This window comes from Hyla sarda, chromosome 5 (genome assembly GCF_029499605.1).
Source record: "Hyla sarda isolate aHylSar1 chromosome 5, aHylSar1.hap1, whole genome shotgun sequence".
Lineage (NCBI taxonomy): Eukaryota > Metazoa > Chordata > Amphibia > Anura > Hylidae > Hyla > Hyla sarda.
The window spans coordinates 69,273,338-69,290,235 of record NC_079193.1 but is presented as its reverse complement, the minus strand read 5'-3'; positions in this window follow the sequence as shown (position 1 = coordinate 69,290,235).

The window sequence follows — 16,898 nt, the reverse complement described above, 5'->3', positions numbered from 1 at the left end:
CCTCCTCCAGTTCATCCCCTACAGGACTCATGTAGCCTTCTGATGTAGGCGCAACATCTCCATTGCCGTGACCAGCCATTTTTTTGCAATCATTTTTTGGAGTAAATGTAGGAGTGGAATTACGTCGTTCATGGCGTAATTCGAGCGACTAACAAAAAATGTGGCTTCCTCAAAGGGCCTCAGCAAACGGCAGGTGTCACGTATGAGCTGCCACTCGTTCACATTGAAGTTACACAGGGGAGTACTCCTATCTGCTTGTATCATCAAAAAATCTGTGATGGCTTTTCTTTGTTCGTATAGTCTGTCCAACATATGGAGGGTGGAATTCCAATGTGTGGCAACGTCACAAATGAGACTATGTTGTGGGATACCGTTCTGACGCTGCAGCTCAAGCAATGTGTGCTTGGCGTTGTACGAGTGGTTGAAGTGCATGAACAGTTTCCTTGCCATTGTCAGGACGTCTTGCAAATGGGGTGAAGACTTGATGAACTTCTTGACAACCAGACTCAACATGTGTGCCATGCCGGGCGAATGGTTCACACTTCCTTGTCGCAGCGCGGCCACAATGTTCTTCCCATTGTCGGTCACCATGGTTCCCATTTCCAGATTTCGTGGAGTAAGCCATACTCGGATTTCTTCCCTAATGAACTTCAGCAGTTCCTCCCCTGTGTGACTCAGTTCGCCAAGGCAAACCATGTGAAGGACGGCTTGACACCGCTGTGCTCTACACATGTGGTACGATGAAGGGCCACCGAGATTTGGATGTGCAGTGGAGGCCGAGGACAAGGGGGAGGAGGAGGCACACACTGTAAAAGGACCAACTGCCTGGGAGCGAGAGCGTGGAGGAGGAAGCGGTGTGACCTGTCCAAGTTGCTGCTGTGGCTGTGCAGGAACAACATTTACCCAGTGGGCCGTAAAAGACATGTATTGTCCCTGCCCATAGTTACAGCTCCACACATTGGTGCTGCCGTGCACTTTTGAACACACCGACAGGCTCAAGGACTGGCCCACCTTCTCTTGTACAAACTTATGCAGGGCTGGTACTGCCTTCTTTGCATAGAAATTACGGCTTTGGACTCTCCACCTCGGCTCGGCACAAGCCATCAATTCCCTGAAAGCTGCAGAGTCCACCAGTTGGAAAGGGAGGGACTGCAACACCAGCAACTTGGACAGGAGCACATTCAACTTCTGCGCCATTGGATGAGTGGGCGCATACTGTTGTCTCTTGGACATGGCTTCGCTGATCGATTGTTGTTTGGAATGGCTGACTACGAGCGGAGGAAGCAGGAGCGCAAGAAGGATGGCTTGACACAATGCTCCCTTCGGCTGAGGTGGTGGAGCCTTGGCTGGATGACGGAGGGAGCGGATGGCCACTGGGTGATGCGGCAGGCTGGACCACTACCTCGGAGCCACGGTTATCCCAGGCCACTTTATGGTGGCGAATCATGTGTTGATGCAGGGCCGTGGTGCCGAGAATGGGACCCTGACCACGCTCCACTTTCTGCCCACAGATTTTGCATGTGACTACGCTAAGGTCCTCCGGATTCTTTATGAAGAACAACCACACCACAGAGTAGCTGATTTTCCCACCCGTAGTTCGCACTATTTCACTGCTATTGGCGCCGTTCCACTACCTCCCTGAATGGTAGCTTGCCGCGAAGCAGGTGATCTCCCCCTGGCACGTTTGGCTCCTGAATTTCCACTACTGCCACCACCACGCTGATTGCCAACCGTGCTACCGCCTTGCTGCCTCATAGACAAAGAGCAAATCTCTTCTCCTGATGATGATGAAGCCCCGGCTTCTGCACCCGGCTCCCAATTGTGATCGGCTTCATCATCATCAAAAGATGTGTGCACGTCACTGATGTCCTCCTCGTGTTCCACAACAGTGTCTGCCTCAGGACCCTGAGCAATTGAAACACCGCCTCCCACGTCACTCTCCGCATCACTACTTGCCCGCCTTGCGGAGCAAGCGACGCATGTCTCCTCACATTCTTGGCTGCCCATTAGATGCTGACTGTCCTCTATTACATCGTCCTCGCTAAATAGTGGAGCTGAACCCAAAGCATGAGATACTTCTTTGGGAGAGGGAACAGCATAGGACAAAGGCAATGGGATTACAGGGACTGCTCCCGGGCCATGCCAACTGAGGGTTGTGTCTGAGGAACCCACCGACTCTTGACTGGGGTTGTCAGATGTCGCTTGTGATGATGGGGATGAGTGTGCAAACCAATTGAGGAGGAGAGAGGGGTCGATGACACGACCGCTGGGTGTTAACGGGAGCTCAGGCCTATTGCTGCGACTCCTGCTGCCACTCGCCCCAAGTCTGCTGGCAACTCTGCCTGACATATGTAGCCCTCTGCCCTTTCCCTGTGCACGTCCTAGCACTTCCCTGCCTGACATACCTAGTGTGTTTATGAGGGTATAGAACAGCAGCAGGCGATTACTTACGGCTGTCGTTTCAAAGTATATAGGCCCTAGACAGAATAACAGTTACTAAATAGTACACTCTTGTTGTATGTATGCCCTTTGCAATGATGAGCGCACTGTTAAGCGTATTTATATGCAGAAAAAAACTCTTTTTTTGTTGTATACACCAGCCAGTGTATACTAGTGTGTGGAATAGCACTGAATTTAGCACCGAGACAGAAATACAGGTACTAAATAGTACACTACTTGGTTGTATGTATGCCCTTTGCAATGATGAGCGCACTGTTAAGCGTATTGATACGCAGAAAAAAACTCTTTTTTTGTTGTATATACCAGCCAGTGTATACTAATGTGTGGAATAGCACTGAATTTAGCACCGAGACAGAAATACAGGTACTAAATAGTACACTACTTGGTTGTATGTATGCCCTTTGCAATGATGAGCGCACTGTTAAGCGTATTGATACGCAGAAAAAAACTATTTTTTTGTTGTATATACCAGTCAGTGTATACTAATGTGTGGAATAGCACTGAATTTAGCACCGAGACAGAAATACAGGTACTAAATAGTACACTACTTGGTTGTATGTATGCCCTTTGCAATGATGAGCGCACTGTTAAGTGTATTTGTACGCAGGAAAAACTTTTTTTTTCTTTAATACACCGGCAGGTGTATAACGTGTGGTATAACCAGGGGCGGACATATCACTTGTTCAGCCGGTTCGGCTGCACAGGGGCCCAGCGTGTTAGGGGGCCCCCTAGTAGCCCAGGTCACAGCCTGGGCCTCACAGTCTGGGCCCCTGCAGGGCCCCCTGCCAGTACTTCATACTAAATGCTGCAGCAACAGGTCCCGGACCTGCCGCTGACAGCAGTAATTTACCTCGGCCGGGCGAGAGGACAGGCCAGGGGCTGATGGGAACAGACGTGCCCCGTGCAGGCACGCACATCTGTTCCAAGCCCCTGACGTCACGTGTCATGGCCTCTGACCCCGGCAGAAGCGACAGGAGCAGCAAACCCTCCCGCCTCACACGGCCGCATCACTGAGCAGATAAGGTGAGGAGAGTGACGGTCGGGTGCAGGGGGGTGGGGGGAGGGTATTGTAATGATGATGAAGAGGACAGGAGGGGTGTTGAAGAGGTTGGTGGTGTAATGATAAGAAAGATTGGGAGAGCGTAGTGTTGATAAGGAGGACCAGAGGGGGGGTTAGGGGGGTAATGATTAGGGGGTTTAATGTTGATGAGAAGGACTGGGGTGGGGGGTGTCAGCTGTGTAATACTGATAAGGTGCTTAAGGTATATGGGATGATGAGGAGACTGAGGATGGAGTGCATGGGGTGATGAGGAGACTGAGGATGGAGTGCATGGGGTGATGAGGAGACTGAGGATGGAGTGCATGGGGTGATGAGGAGACTGAGGATGGAGTGCATGGGGTGATGAGGAGACTGAGGATGGAGTGCATGGGGTGATGAGGAGACTGAGGATGGAGTGCATGGGGTGATGAGGAGACTGAGGATGGAGTGCATGGGGTGATGAGGAGACTGAGGATGGAGTGCATGGGGTGATGAGGAGACTGAGGATGGAGTGCATGGGGTGTATGGGGTGATGAGGAGACTGAGGATGGGGTGCGTGGGGTGTATGGGGGTGATGAGGAGACTGAGGATGGAGTGCATGGGATGATGAGGAGACTGAGGATGGAGTGCATGGGGTGATGAGGAGACTGAGGATGGGGTGCGTGGGGTGTATGGGGTGATGAGGAGACTGAGGATGGAGTGCGTGGGGTGATGAGGAGACTGAGGATGGAGTGCATGGGGTGATGAGGAGACTGAGGATGGAGTGCATGGGGTGATGAGGAGACTGAGGATGGGGTGCGTGGGGTGTATGGGGTGATGAGGAGACTGAGGATGGGGTGATGAGGAGACTGAGGATGGAGTGCATGGGGTGATGAGGAGACTGAGGATGGAGTGCGTGGGGTGATGAGGAGACTGAGGATGGAGTGCATGGGGTGATGAGGAGACTGAGGATGGAGTGCATGGGGTGATGAGGAGACTGAGGATGGGGTGCGTGGGGTGAATGGGGTGATGAGGAGACTGAGGATGGAGTGCGTGGGGCGATGAGGAGACTGAGGATGGGGTGCATGGGGGGATGAGGAGACTGAGGATGGGGTGCGTGGGGTGATGAGGAGACTGAGGATGGAGTGCGTGGGGTGTATGGGGTGATGAGGAGACTGAGGATGGAGTGCATGGGGTGATGAGGAGACTGAGGATGGAGTGCATGGGGTGATGAGGAGACTGAGGATGGAGTGCATGGGGTGATGAGGAGACTGAGGATGGGGTGCGTGGGGTGTATGGGGTGATGAGGAGACTGAAGATGGGGTGTGTGGGGTGTATGGGGTGATGAGGAGACTGAGGATGGGGTATATGGGGGTGATGAGGAGACCGAGGATGGGTTGTGTGGGGTGTATGGGGTGATGAGACTGAGGATGGGGTGCGTGGGGTGATGATTAGACTGAGAATGGGTTGTGTGGGGTGTATGGGGGGATGAGACTGAGGATGGGGTGCGTGGGGTGTATGGGGTGATGAGGAGACTGAGGATGGAGTGTATGGGGTGATGAGGAGACTGAGGATGGAGTGTATGGGGTGATTCAGTGGTGTATCGTGGTTGGCAGTATTATATTGATAGAGTACAGTGGTGGGCAGTATTATATTCAGGGGTACAGTGGTTGGCAGTATTATATTCAGGGGTACAGTATTTGGCAGTATTATATTCAGGGGTACAGTGGTTGGCAGTATTTAGGGAGTACAGTGGTTGGCAGTATTATATTCAGGGGTACAGTGGTTGGCAGTATTCAGGGGGTACAGTGGTTGGCAGTATTATATTCAGGGGTACAGTGGTTGGCAGTATTATATTCAGGGGTACAGTGGTTGGCAGTATTATATTCAGGGGTACAGTATTTGGCAGTATTATATTCAGGGGTACAGTGGTTGGCAGTATTTAGGGAGTACAGTGGTTGGCAGTATTATATTCAGGGGTACAGTGGTTGGCAGTATTCAGGGGGTACAGTGGTTGGCAGTATTATATTCAGGGGTACAGTGGTTGGCAGTATTATATTCAGGGGTACAGTGGTTGGCAGTATTATATTCTGGGGTACAGTATTTGGCAGTATTATATTCAGGGGTACAGTGGTTGGCAGTATTTAGGGAGTACAGTGGTTGGCAGTATTATATTCAGGGATACAGTGGTTGGCAGTATTCAGGGGGTACAGTGGTTGGCAGTATTATATTCAGGGGTACAGTGGTTGGCAGTATTATATTCAGGGGTACAGTGGTTGGCAGTATTATATTCAGGGGTACAGTGGTTGGCAGTATTATATTCAGGGGTACAGTGGTTGGCAGTATTATATTCAGGGGGTACAGTGGTTGGCAGTATTATATTCAGGGGTACAGTGGTTGGCAGTATTCAGGGGGTACAGTGGTTGGCAGTATTATATTCAGGGGTACAGTGGTTGGCAGTATTCAGGGGGTACAGTGGTTGGCAGTATTATATTCAGGGGTACAGTGGTTGGCAGTATTATATTCAGGGGGTACAGTGGTTGGCAGTATTCAGGGGGTACAGTGGTTGGCAGTATTATATTCAGGGGTACAGTGGTTGGCAGTATTCAGGGGGTACAGTGGTTGGCAGTATTATATTCAGGGGTACAGTGGTTGGCAGTATTATATTCAGGGGGTACAGTGGTTGGCAGTATTCAGGGGGTACAGTGGTTGGCAGTATTATATTCAGGGGTACAGTGGTTGGCAGTATTCAGGGGGTACAGTGGTTGGCAGTATTATATTCAGGGGTACAGTATTTGGCAAGGTTATAATGATTATTGTCATCATACAGAGGATGAGGATCTACTGACAAATTAAGGAACCAATGATGTCCAGGTGTCAGACTCTGCAGAGAAGATGGAAGAAATCCTGGTGTCTGGACCAGATGAAGAAGAAAAGTAAAGACAACAGAGAAGACGTCACTCAGGTCAGTGATATCATTGTGTATTTTCCTAACTGTCCCATCAGAGCTTTAGTCACTGATATCATTGTGTAGTCTCCTGACTGTCCCATCAGCTGTAGTCACTTCAGACATGATGGGAGTTGCAGCTTTCCAACATCTCGGGAGCCACTTGAACCAAGGTGATTGGTGGGGGTCCCATGAGTCAGACCCCCACCATAAAAATGGGCTGTTTATTTAAAAATGCCTGGGCCTATTTTTGGTCCCAGTCTGGCCCTGCTTGTAAGTCACTTCTATCATTATCGATAAGAAGCCAAGGAACCAGGGGGTGCCAAGGGGTGTCGTGCTAAGTCCAGGGGTGCGAATGTAAAGGGGAGCACTGCCCTCTGCCTCCCAGCTAGATACGGGTCAGGCTGACCTGGGGGAGTACTCACTGGGCCGCACACTGAGAGGGACAGGGGCCACCCGGAGCCCACCTCAGGAGTCGTTCCATCCACCTGTGGTGGACAAGGCAAGTGGCGACACTACACGCGCGGGGTAAGTGGAGGCCCCCCCCGGTGGGGTCTAGGTACATGAGGGGGCACAGTGCTGGGGGGGGGCCCAGGCACATTCTTTGCACAGGGGCCCTCTGCTGTCTGTGTCCGCCCCTGGGTATAACACTTAATTTAGCACAGAAAAAAAGGGGGTATATGGTACACTATTTGCTTGAATTTAGGCCCTTTGCAATGATAAGGCCACTGAAAAAGCGTATTTTTACGCAGGAAAACCTTTTTTTTTCTTTAATACACCGGCAAGTATATAACGTGTGGTATGAAACAGAAATACAGGTACTAAATAGTACGCTATTTGCTTGTATGTAGGCCCTTTGCAATGATAAGGCCACTGTTAAGCGTATTTTTACGCAGGTAAACCTTTTTTTTCTTTAATACACCGGCAGGTGTATAACGTGTGGTATAACACTTAATTTAGCACAGAGACAGAAAAAAAGGTGGTATATGGTACGCTATTTGCTTGTATTTAGGCCCTTTGCAATGATAAGGCCACTGTTAAGCGTATTTGTACTCAGGAAAAAAAAAATTCTTTAATACACCCGCAGGTATATAACGTGTGGTATAACACTGAATTTAGCACAGAGACAGAGTAACAGGTGAAACATGGTAAAAAGGCACTAAAGTCCACACTAATATGACTTATTTCTGAACAGCAGCAGGACCCAACAGTGCAGCACCACCAAAAAAAAAAAAATCCAGGGACTAAACCCTAAATTGCACTCTGTCACACAATTCTGAGCAGCAGAAGATTTGTGGAGAAAAAAAACCTCAATTGTGCTGAACAATGAGGAGATAAGATACTTCAGAAAGTTCAGGCAGCTTGGAGATCTGTATGAGGCAGCTGACAGCTATCTGCCCCTCTCTGCTGCAATGCTCAATAACGTTAATAGGAGGTTTAGCAATCAATGATCCTTCTCAGAGTAACAGCACAGCACTCTGCACTCCTGCCTTTCCCTAATGCTGATGTGACTAGCAGTTGCAGTGTAACGCTGTGGTATGAGCTATTCACTAGTGTTGAGCGGCATAGGCCATATTCGAATTCGCGAATATTCGCGAATATATGGACGAATATTCGTCATATATTCGCGAATATTCGCATATTCGTTATATCCTCGTTTTATTTTCGCATATGCGAATATTCGCATATGCGAAAATTTACAGATGTGAAAATTAGCATAAGGTAAAATTCGCATATACGAAAATTCGCAGCTGCTAATTTTCGCATATGCGAATTTTCGCATATGCGAATTTTCGCTCGCCAGTCTCACACAGTAGTATTAGAGCCTTCTTTACACCACACAAGCTGGAAGCAGAGAGGGGTGATCACTGTGATGTGTACTGTGAAGAAAAAAAAAAAAAAAAAAAAAACGAATATTCGTAATTACGAATATATAGCGCTATATTCGCAAAATTCGCGAATATGCGATATTCGCGAATAATATTCGAATTGCGAATATTCGCGAGCAACACTACTATTCACACACACATAGTCCCGTCCTCTCCATCTGAGTGCATAGATGAAATGAAGAGAGGCAAGATGGCCGCCGTTTATATAGGGGCTGTGACATCACAGGGGTCAGTGAACACTGATAGGCTGCATCTCACATGTGATTCAGGGTCAGTCCGCCTACCTTCATTCCCGCCGCTGTTTCCCGCCCTCCCATAATCCCCTGCCCCATGTACTCACATGTGGATCCGCCATCTTAGCTCTACTATTGGAACGCTGTAAAATGGAGTTTAATGAAGCGATTTGTGCGATAGAATCGCGGCGATATTCGTATTCGTTGCGAATCAAATTTTTCATGAAATTCGTAACGAATTCGGGTTCGTCAAGTTCGATTCGCTTATCTCTAGACACTTATCTGATACTAGAGACAGAGACTTACATATCTATATTTCAGAGGACTTCTCCATATTTCTAGTTATGCTATATCAGGCTGGGTTCACACTACGTTTTCTCCCATACGGGAGCGCATACGGCAGGGGGAGCTAAAACCTCGCGCTCCAGCATGCCTTCGTATGTGCTCCCGTATGTCATTCATTTCAATGAGCCGGCCGGAGTGAAACGTTCGGTCCGGTCGGCTCATTTTTGCGCCGTATGCGATTTTACAACCGGACCTAAAACTGTGGTCAACCACCGAACGTTTCACTCCGGCCGGCTCATTGAAATGAATGACATACGGGAGCGCATACGAAGGCATACGGGAGCGCGAGGTTTTAGCTCCCCCCTGCCGTATGCGCTCCCGTATGGGAGAAAACGTAGTGTGAACCCACCCTTAATATGCGTCTACCATGACTACATTTGTATAATGTATACATGCTGTGTTTGTTATTGTAATTTGAAATATTTCAATAAAAATTATTGTTAAACAGAGTCTTTCTTTGGGGAATAGAAGTATGAGTGGGCCTGTCAGTGCTCAGACCATATGCCACTCACTGCATCAAATTGGTCTGCATGGCTGTCGTCCCAGCAGAAGTCACTTCTACAGATGATGCACAAGAAAGCCCAGACAAGCAGACTAAAGATATGCATTACTGAAACCAGCTTTATGGTTCGATGAGACCGAGATAAACTTATTTGGGTCAGATGATGGTCAGTGTGATTGATCCTGAATAAAACAATGTATTCCTTAACCCAATTCGTTCAGCTGTACCTGAAAGATAGCACAGTATTTCAATATGCATATTAATTCAGCTAGTCCCCAAATGCACCAGTGATTTACTGTATCATCCTTAAAGCGTACCTGTCATAGTTAAAAAAGAAAGTGATATGTTACTCAGTACCTAATCCTGATCGTGTACATGTATGTCTCTAGGATCTTTATCTCCAGAGATATAAGCATTTTATCTGCTGCTCAGTTACTTTTTCATTGTGTCTGCTGGAGGGGGCGTGTCTGTCTGTCTCCCTCAGGCTATGTTCACACTACGGAATTCTCGCAGAATTCCACAAGCGGAACTCCGCGAGCGTAATTCCGCGGTGTGAACTTAACATTAGTGTGAATGGGTCTCCGCGAGACCCGTTCACTCTGCGGAATTTCCGCTGAAATTGTTCTGCGCAAAGAAAGAACATGTTCATTCTTTGTGCGGATTCCGCGAGCACTGCATAGCCATCAATGGTGACAGCTCAGTGCCCCGCGGCCCTAGCGCAGGAGCTTCGATTCAGCGGCGGCCGCCAGGCGGAATCTCCGCTTGTGGAATTCAGCGAGCGGAGATTCCGTAGTGTGAACGGGGCCTCACAGTAATGACTCATCTGCTCTGAGTCTGGAGCAAGCCTGTGCTGTCAGCCAATCGCCACATTCTACTCTGTAACCCTTTCCTCTCTGGTTTCATGCTGTACATGTTATACAGAGGAAGATGTTAGTTTGCCTGCAGTATTCCTAAGACATTATGGCGAGTTCATAACAGAATAAAATGTACAAATTAAAGAATAGATCTTTATAAAATTAGTGCAAGGATTTTATAGATAAAAGTACAGATTTTATGAATACGTTTTCTATCTGTTTTATCTTTTCCTAGTAAAGTTGGATGCAAATGTCACGATTCGGCAGGCTGGAGGTGGATCCTCTGTGCCAGAGAGGGATTGGCGTGGACGGTACCGGAGGACCGGTTCTAAGTTGCTACTGGTATTCACCAGAGCCCGCCGCAAAGCGGGATGGTCTTGCAGCGGCGGTAGCAACCAGGTCGTATCCACTGGCAACGGCTCAACCTCTCTGACTGCTGAGATAAGCGCGGTACAAGGGAGTAGACAAGAGCAAGGTCAGACGTAGCAGAAGGTCGGGACAGGCGGCAAGGTTCGTAGTCAAAGGTGGAATAGCAGGAGGTCTGGAACACAGTATGGGTAACACAGTAAAGCTTTCTCAAGGCACAAGGCAACAAGATCCGGCAAGGGAGTGCAGGGGAAGTGAGGTATAAGTAGGCAAGGAACAGGTGCAAGCTAATCAGGGTGATTGGGCCAGGCACCATCATTGGTGCACTGGCCCTTTAAATCTCAGAGCGCTGGCGCGCGCGCGCCCTAGAGAGCGGAGCCGCGCGCGCCAGAGCATGACAGCCGGGGACCGGGACAGGTAAGTGACCTGGGGTGCGATTCGCGGGCGGGCGCGTCCCGCTATGCGAATCGCATCCCCGCCGGCCATGTCAGTGCAGCGCTCCCGGTCAGCGGGTCTGACCGGGGCGCTGCAGGGAGAGAAACGCTGCGAGCGCTTCGGGGAGGAGCAGGGACCCGGAGCACTCGGCGTAACAGCAAATCAACATAGCTGTCACTGGCTGGCACCAGAGTTCCCCCACAATAGGTACAGGCATCGGAGTTCCCCCACAGTAGCTACCGGCACCGGAGTTCCCCCACAGTAGCTTCAGGCATCAGAGTTTCCCCACAGTAGCTACAACCACCGGAGTTCCCCCACCATAGGCACAGATACCTGAGTTCCCGCACAGCAGCTACAGGCATCGGAGTTACCCCACAGTATGCGCAGGCACCTGAGTTCCCCCACAGCAGCTACAGGTATCAGAGTTCCCTCACAGTAGGTACAGGCATAGGAATTCCCCCATAATAGCTACAGGCATCAATGTTCCCCCACAGGAGGTACAGGCATTGGAGTTTCCCCCACAATAGCTATAAGCATCAGAGTTTCTCCACAGTAGGTGCAGGCATCAGAGTTTCCCCATAGTAGGTACAGGCATCAGAGTTCCCCCACAGTAGGTACAGGCATCCAAGTTCCCCCACAATAGCTAAAGGCATCAGAGTTCCCACACAGTAGGTACCGGCACCCGAGTTCCCCCACAATAGCTAAAGGCATCAGAGTTCCCCCACTGTAGGCATAGGCACCTGAGTTCCCCCACAGCAGCTACAGGCATCAGAGTTCCCCCACAGTAGGTACAGGCATCAGAGTTCCCCCACAGTAGGTACAGGCACCTGAGTTCCCCCACAGCAGCTACAGGCATCAGAGTTCCCCCACAATAGCTATAAGCATCAGAGTTCCCCCACAGTAGGTACAGGCCTCAGAGTTCCCCCACAGTAGGTACAGGCATCGGAGTTCCCCCACAGTAGGTACAGGCATCGGAGTTCCCCAACAATAGCTAAAGGCATCAGAATTCCCTCACTGTGGCACAGGCACCTGAGTTCCCCCACAGAAGCTACAGGCATCAGAGTTCCACCACAGTAGGTACAGGCATCGGAGATCCCCCACAGTAGGTAAAAGCACCTGAGTTCCCCCACAGCAGCTACATGCATCGGAGTTCCCCCACAGTGTGCGCAGGCACCTGAGTTCCCCCACAGCAGCTACATGCATCAGAGCTCCAACACTGTAGGCACAGCCACCTGAGTTCCCCCACAGCAGCTACCGGCATCAGAGTTCCCCCACAGTATGTACAAGCATCGGAGTTCCCCGAAAGTAGCTACAGGCACCCGAGTTCCCCCACAGTAGCTTCAGGCATCAGAGTTCCCCCACAGCAGCTACAAGCACCGGAGTTCCCCCACCATAGGCACAGGTACCTGAGTTCCCCCACAGTAGCTACAGGCATCAGAGTTCCCCCACAGTAGGTACAGGCATCGGAGTTCCCCCACCATATGCACAGGCACCTGAGTTCCCCCACAGCAGCTACAGGCATCAGAGTTCCCCCACAGTAGGTACAGGCATCAGAGTTCCCTACAGTTAGCAAAGGCATCTGAGTTCCCCCACAGTAAGCGCAGGCATCTGAGTTCTCCCACATTAAGCACAGGCACTTGAGTTCCCCCACAGTATGTGCAGGCACCTGAGTTCCCCCACAGCAGCTACAGGCATCAGAGTTTCCCACAGTAGTTACAGACACCTTTGTTCCCCAACAGGAGTTACAGGCACCCGAGTTCCCCCACAGTAGCAAAAGGCATCAGAGTTCCCCCACGGTAGCACAGTTTACCCACATTAGGTAGCAGTTCCCCCACATTAGCATAGTTTCCCCCACATTAGCATAGTTTCCCCGACATTAGCAGCTCCCCCACATTAGGTAGCAGTTCCCCCACATTAAGTAGCAGTTCCCCCACAATAGCAGTTCCCCCACATTAGGTAGCCGTTCTCCCACATTAGCAGTTCCCCCCACATTTGGTAGCAGCTCCCCCTCCATAGCAGTTCCCCCACATTTGGTAGTAGTTCCCCCACATTTGGTAGCAGCTCCCCCACATTAGGTAGCAGTTCCCCCACATTAGCAGTTCCCCCACATTAGGTAGCAGTTCCCCCACATTTGGTAGCAGCTCCCCCACAATAGCAGTTCCCCCACATTAGGTAGCAGTTCCCCCACATTAGGTAGCAGTTTCCCCACATTTGGTAGCAGCTCCCCCACAATAGCAGTTCCCCCACATTAGGTAGCAGTTCCACCACATTAGCAGTTCCTCCACATTAGTTAGCAGTTCCCCCACATTTGGTAGCAGCTCCCACACATTAGGTAGAAGCTCCTCCACATTAGGTAGCAGTTCCCCCACATTAGGTAGCAGTTCCTCCACATTTGGTAGCAGCTCCCCCACAATAGCAGTTCTGCCACATTAGGTAGCAGTTCCCCCACATTAGCATTTTCTTCACATTAGGTAGCAGTTCCTCCACATTTGGTAGCAGCTCCCACACATTAGGTAGCAGTTCCCCCACATTAGCAGTTCCCCCCACATTAGGTCGCAAAACACACAGACATACACAGAGACATACAGAGAGACACACACACTCACAGACAGACATACATACACAGACACACTCACCATACATAGACAGACACACTCACCCGTCCTGCACAGTGCTTCTCTCCGGCGTCAGCCTGACCACTGAAGTCCCTGACATCTTCTTGCACGGGCCGTTGGCACTGCCGGGGAGGAGGTAGGATTGGGCCTAACCGAAACCCCAGGGAGTGCTGGGGTCAGGGGGCATCAAGGAGCAGTTGCAGCTGAAGACTGGGGGGGTGAAACATGAAGGAGCGGGCGTAGCTGAAGACCTGGGGGGACATTAAGGAGCGGGCGCAGCCGAAGACCGGAGGGGGCGTTCAAGCATGAAGGAGCGGGGATTACTCAGCACTGCCTGTGTGTGCGTGCTCCCTGCACTCGTTCACAGGCAGTGCGTGCCCGCACATAAACTGTATGCCTACAGTACAAATCTCCTATACTGGATACCACACGTTTTATGGCCAGTGTCTGGTAAGCTATTTAAAGTGATATTCCACCCCTAGAGTTGTAATCCCTATCCAAAGTATAGGGGATACAGTGTCCGAGTGCGAGGGATCCAGCCGCAGGGACCCCCACAATCTCTGGGCCGGCACCTTGGCATTCTTAGCATTTATGTTCAGCCCCCCCCCCCCCCCCCGCAAGCACGATCAGATATCTTTTCCCCTATCCTTTGGATAGGGGATAAGATTTCTCAGGGTGGAGTAACCCGCTAGGCAGGAGTCATTCAATGTAATGCATAGCCCCCAGCACAGCTCTCCCATGTGGAGTGCAGGGACTACCATCAGTAAAGTGACGGAAGTCCGGGTTCCTATACAGTGTGTGTTCTGCACTGCTGTATATTGTACATTTGGCGGAGGTAAGTAGTGATGCTATACATCAATACTTATCTACTTACACTCTGCGACCTGACCTATTGAATGTAGAGGGGCAGCAAAACTGAGTGTGACTTGGGTGTAGTTAGCTTTGAGCAGAACTCTGCGATTTTAGCAAAAGTCGGATATTGTAGATGAGACGCAAGTTGGTACGCCATCTGTGTCAGCAAAATTATCTTGTTACATGCGGCACACACATGTAAGGCTCCTTTCACACTACCATTTGCATCCTGTATAAAGGCCTGTTACAATATCCCGATAGAAATCCCTTAAAAATGGACAGTAAAAAATCCCATTCATGTTTATGGGATTTTTTGATCATCCGTTCTCACCCGTTATAGCCCGTTATGACTAATGGACGTTATTTGTGATGGGAGAAAAAGCTCCCCATGCACAAATTTTTCTCCTGTCACAATAACGGCTGAATAAACGTCTGTTTTTTTGTTTGGTTTTTTACATTGAAGTCTATGGCTGAAGGATGTTCTCTAAAATCATCCGTTAATGCCTGTTGTTATAATGTCCGTTATTTGTACTTAGCATGTTCAGTAAAGCATTCACATCCCTGAAGTCACATGGGAAGGGGGAGGAGTGCTCTCACCCCCTTTCTACTTTCTAGATTGAACAGCAGGAGGCAGCTGCATTATACCCGCAGGACAAAATCCGCTACCATCTGCCATATTTTATGGATATTTGCATGCCAAATCACCTTGTAGTGAAGGTGGGTACATGGATGCCTGTGATGCAGTATGTATTGTGACTTTTTCAGTGTTTTTTGGGAATATGTGCTTGTGGCTGCGGGCATTTATGCCCACAGTTTATATGTGAGCATGAATGTGTGGACAAGGGAAGTGTGCAGGACAATTATAGACCATGTTGCGCCACTCTGCAGCAGTTTCCTGCCCACCATTTGCTTGCCAGTTTGCAGGCCATGGGCATTTTTGCCCGCAGTTTGTATGAGAGTATGAATGCATGGGCTAGGGAAGTATGAAGGCTGATTTTGGACTGTGTTGCGCCACTCTGCAGCAGTTTCCGCCCCACCATGTGTTTGCCAGTTTGCAGGCCGCGGGCATTTTTGCCTGCAGTTTGTATGGGGGTATGAATGTGTGGGCTAGGGAAGTGTTTTGGACAATTTTGGACTGTGTGGTGCCACTCTGCAGCAGTTTTTTGGCCTCCATATGCTTGCCAGTTTGCACGCCGCAGACATTTTTGCCCGCAGTTTGTATGGGGGATATGAATGTGAGGGCTAGGGAAATGTGCAGAACGATTTTGGACCGTGTTGCGTCACTCTGTGGCAGTTTCCTGCCCACCATGTGTTTGCCAGTTTGCAGGCCTAAGACATTTTTGCCCGCAGTTTGTATGGGGGTATGAATGCGTGGGCTAGGGAGGTATGCAGGAGGATTTTGGACTGTGTGATGCCACTCTGCAGCAGTTTTCTGCCTGTTACGTGCTTGCCAGTTTGCAGGCCGCGGGCATTTTTGCCTGCAGTTTTTTTGGGTGTATTAACGTGGGCTAGGGAAGTGTGCAGGACGATTGAGGGGGCAATAAACAGCAAAAATAAAGCATTTAAACTAACAAAAACAGGACAGCAGTGAAGAAGCATTAAAAAGCAATAGAGAAAAATGTTAAATATGTAAAAACAGATAAAAGCCGCAAAAATAGAGACATAAAGACTCATTGCCAAAGAGAGTAAAACTAACCTCAAAATGTTCTTTAACTATATAAATAGCAAAAAGGTGAAAAATGAAAGTGTTGGCCCTTTAAAAAATGATAAAGAAGAAACTATAAATGGGGATGAGAAAAAAGCAAATATATTAAACAAATTCTTCTCCACTGTATTCACTGAGGTAAATGAAATGCCAGGTGAAATACAGCAACATAAGGTAGACTCCACAGTAAAGGTCACCTGTCTAACTCAGAAAGAAGTACAGTGCATCCTACAAAAAATCTGAACAGACAAATCGCCAGGTCCAGATGGCATTCACCTCCGTGTTCTAAAGGAATTAAGTAATGTAATAGACAGACCCCTTTTTTTTTTATTTTTTTTTATTCAGGGACTCTAGAGTAAGAGGGACTGTTCCCCAGAACTGGCACATGGCAAAAGTGGTGCCAATATTTAAGAAGGGGTCAAAAGGTGACCCCGGGAATTATGGGCCTGTTTGTTTAACCTCTGTTGTATGTAAATTGTTTGAGGGTTTTCTAAGAGATGCTATTTTGGAGTATCTTGATAAAAATAAATGTATGACCCTATATCAGCATGGCTTTATGAGGGATCAGTCCTGTCAAACTAACCTGTTCAGCTTTTATGAGGAGGTGAGCTCCAGACTGGACCATGGGGAGTCGTTGGATGTCGTATATCTGGATTTTTCCAAAGCATTTGATAAGG